Source organism: Hoplias malabaricus, unplaced genomic scaffold, assembly GCF_029633855.1.
Source record: "Hoplias malabaricus isolate fHopMal1 unplaced genomic scaffold, fHopMal1.hap1 scaffold_29, whole genome shotgun sequence".
Classification (NCBI taxonomy): domain Eukaryota; kingdom Metazoa; phylum Chordata; class Actinopteri; order Characiformes; family Erythrinidae; genus Hoplias; species Hoplias malabaricus.
The window spans coordinates 1804579-1808672 of NW_027101104.1; the positions used below are offsets into that span (position 1 = coordinate 1804579).

The following is a 4094-nucleotide window of genomic DNA, read 5'->3' on the forward strand; positions in this document are numbered from 1 at the left end:
CATCGTGTCAACACCCGGTCCAAGAGCCTTCACGATGCTGTGTTTTAATTAAACAGTCGGATTCCCCTTGTCCGCAGCAGTTCTAATTCGGCTGTTAGGTGCCGGCCGAGAGACCCGGCCCCGGAGGTCTCCCCCCGAGGCGAGACTCATAAGCCCGAGAGATCCACGGAGCCTAGGCTCGGCGCGCGAGGCTCCAGGGACACCGCCCCGACCCACCGAAGCCCCACCACCGGCGGTGGCCCGCTACGAGTCCACACACGCACGAGAGACCGCAACCCCCCCACGCGGACCTACGTTCCATTGCGTCCCTCCGCGTCCCATCGGGGGAGAGCGAAGGGCCGGACGCTCGAGCTTAGCCGGGGGCGGCCCACCCGGCGACGGGCGTCGGGAGCCCGGCCCGGCTTAGGTAGGGAGAGGGAGGCCGAAGGCGGTCATCCGACGGAGGTTAGTCCCGAAGGACGCTCCCCCGCCGGCATCCCACCGACGACCGGCTCCCCTACCGTCGACCTGACCGAGGCCCCCTAAGCGCCACCGCCGAGGGGGGGACACGCACCGGGGCTTAAGGTCTCGCTCGCCGCGACCCACTCTCATCGACCCCGACAGACAGACGGAGCCTTGTTCACGGGGGTTTGGATATACTGGGGGGACAATCTCTCGCCGTGCGCTTCCTCGCGCGCAGGACCCAGTGGGGGGGGGCCCGAAGGTGGACCGGGAACAGCTCCCCGTCGCACGGGCAGCACCGGGCTTTCGGACCCCGCATCAGCAGACACGGGCCCGACCGAGCTCAGCCATTAGAGCCAATCCTTATCCCGAAGTTACGGATCCGTCTTGCCGACTTCCCTTACCTACATTGTTCCAACACGCCAGAGGCTGTTCACCTTGGAGACCTGATGCGGATATGGGTACGGCCTGGGGGGAAATTCACTATACCTCCCCCGGATTTTCAAGGGCCGATGGGAAACGTCCCGGCCGTCGCATAGCGCATGCGACGCCTTTCAGAGCGTTGAGCCCCTATCTCGGGGTCGAACCCATTCCAGGGCGCTCCAGCTCTTTAGCAAGGAGAGAGAATCCTCCCCGGGGTCCCCACCGGCGTCTCCGGGTTCGTTTGCGTTACCGCCACGGGAGCGCCTCTCGGCGGCTCGATCTCCACCAATCCCAGGTACGGGGATATTGGCCCGATCCCCTTTCGGTCAGCGCGAGGCAGACGAGACCATCGCCCCAGCATTTTCCGAACGGCGCTCGCCTATCCCTTAGGACCGACTAACCCACGGCCAAGCGCTGTCGGCGTGGAACCCTTCTCCACTTCGGCCTTCAAAGTTCTCATCTGAATATTTGCTACTACCACCAAGATCTGCACCCGCGGCGGCTCGACCCAGGCTCGCGCCAAAGGCTTCTGCGCCACCGCGGCGCCCCTCCTACTCGTCGCGGCATACGGTCCCATGAGTCTCGGTTCTCTCTCTCATTCTCGCTGGCTTTTGGGGGGGGTGGGAGACAAGTACCGCCAGCGACGGCCGGGTATGGGCCCGACGCTCCAGCGCCATCCATTTTCAGGGCCAGTTGATTCGGCAGGTGAGTTGTTACACACTCCTTAGCGGATGCCGACTTCCATGGCCACCGCCCCGCTGTCTATATCAACCGACACCTTTCTTGGGGTCTGATGAGCGTCTGCGTCGGGCGCCTTAACCCGCGCGTTCGGTTCATCCCGCAGCACCAGTTCTGCTTACCAAAAGTGGCCCACTCGGCACCGTCAATTCCATGCCCGGCTCCAAGCCTGCGAGCCGGGCCTCTTACCCATTTAAAGTTTGAGAGTAGGGCGAGGCCCGTTTCGGCCCCGCGGCCTCCAGTCATTTCTTTACCGGATAAAACTTGAAGTTTCGGCGCCGGCTATCCTGAGGGAAACTTCGGAGGGAACCAGCTACTAGATGGTTCGATTAGTCTTTCGCCCCTATACCCAGGTCGGACGACCGATTTGCACGTCAGGACCGCTGCGGGCCTCCACTCAGGGTTTCCCCTGGCTTCGCCCTGCCCAGGCATAGTTCACCATCTTTCGGGTACCACCGCGTATGCTCTGGCTCCGCTCTCCGCACGTGGGAAGAGCAGGCCGGTGGTGCGCCGCCCGCCCCCTCGGAGGGTTAGGACGGATCCCACCTCAGCCGACGCGCGCCGGCCTTCACCTTCGTTGCGCCTCCGGGGGTTCTGGTCCCTTCGACTCGCATACGCGTTAGACTCCTTGGTCCGTGTTTCAAGACGGGTCGTTCGGGGTCCGAACTTAGCCGCTGACCTTAGGCGTTCGGGTGCTGTGGGCCTGGATCGCCCCCCGCATCGCCGTAGCGGGCCTAGCCCGGGGCTGAGGACAGCCCAGCCGGCCCGCTTCGACCGAACGATCGGGGGGGGCCCCCATCCCCATCCCGGAGGAGGGGAGAACGCGGAAAGGACATTGCTCCACGGCCCCGGCGTTATCGGCGAAGTCGGAGCGAGGGGCTGTAGCGGAACGCCCGTGTCCGGGGGCCGCGTGGGGCTCCCTTCTCCGGACGGACCTACCTTCACCCTCGGGCCCTTCCAAGCCTAACCGGAGCCGGTCGCGACTCACCACCACGCGGGGAAAGTACACCGGGCGGGGCCGGACCTCCGTACGCCCGACAGGCCCGAAGTCCAGAGGCGAAGCGCAGAGCCGAAGCGGGGAGCGGTGGAGTCGGCACCCCACCCCTCTCGCCCGGATACGCTCGCACCCCCGACCGCGGAACCCGACGAGCGCGGGGCCGTCCGCCCGGCTGAATCCCCCGGGGCAGTCTTCTCGGTCCCCGTACGTTTACCTCTCAACGGTTTCACGCTCTGTTGAACTCTCTCTTCAAAGTCCTGTTTCAACTTTCCCTCACGGTACTCGGTTCGCTATCGGTCTCGTGCCGGTATTTAGCCTTAGATGGAGTTTACCACCCGCTTTGGGCTGCATTCCCAAGCAACCCGACTCCGAGAAGCCCGACCTACCCGGGCGGGAACGCGGGACTCGCTACCGGGCTTTCACCGTCTATGGGAAGAAGCCACGTTCGCGAGGACTTGGTCCCGCGTCCGCACCGAGACGGATCTTACGGACTTCCGTACGCTACATTTCCCGGCCAACCCCGGTCAGGGGAAAGTGGGATTCAGCGCTGGGCTCTTCCCTGTTCGCTCGCCGCTACTAAGGGAATCCTTGTTAGTTTCTTTTCCTCCGCTTACTGATATGCTTAAGTTCAGCGGGTCGTCTCGTCTGATCTGAGGCCGCACACAGAGGTTTCTTATGCGGGGGCGAGGGCGGAGGCGGAGGGCCGAAGGCTAGGGGCGAGGGGCGAGAGCCCGGCACGAGACCGAACTCCGCGACACCCTCCCCCCCACCCCGGCCGCTCGCCCGCCCGCTCACTCGCCCGCTCGCTGGGTTTAATCGGCACTCGCCACCCCCGCGTCCGACTGCGCGGAGCCCCGCTCGGGACTCGGGGAGAGACCGTAACGGACGTGGACCCGGACCTACTCGGCTCTCCCTCCGTTCCCTGTACGGAGCTCTCTCGCAACACGGGCCGCGTGGACTGGCTCGGAACCGAGTCTTCGTTTGGGAAGACGAAGGGCCGTTTTCAGGCCCTGCGAGCTTCCAGCCGCGGTCTCTCTCTCTCAGCGGGGGCGCGGAGACCGATCGATGGGTAAAGCGACCCTCAGACAGGCGTGGCCGCGGGATGGACCCCCGCGGCCGCAATATGCGTTCGAAATTTCGATGATCTGTGTCCTGCAATTCACATTAGTTAACGCAGATGGCTGCGTTCTTCATCGAAGCACGAGCCGAGTGATCCACCGCTAAGAGTCGTATTCGGGTTTGTGCCCGGCCCGTTACAGGCCGGGCGAAGGAAGCCATTCGAACAAGAGACAATTTTTGCCAATATATTTCAAGCCGGGTGCCTTCCACCCCCGTGCAGGGGGGGAAAGGTCATTGAACCTGGGCGTCACCACCGGACCGAGGAGTTACGGCCCGGGGGACGATCGCCCGAGTAGGTGCCCGAGACTTACGTGGTTTAGGAGACCGGGGTCTAGGCACCCGCCGTTCCCGGCGAGGCCCAGGGGTTTGGTTCGCT

At 64.4% G+C, this 4094-nt stretch overlaps 1 non-coding gene across 1 annotated transcript; it reads right to left on the reverse strand.

Moving 5' to 3' along the window:
- Nucleotides 1-3674: 3674 nt before the first annotated feature.
- Nucleotides 3675-3828, reverse strand: LOC136684592 (5.8S ribosomal RNA). Its single transcript, XR_010799734.1, has one exon. It is a non-coding gene; the product is annotated as a 5.8S ribosomal RNA (ribosomal RNA).
- Nucleotides 3829-4094: the final 266 nt, after the last annotated feature.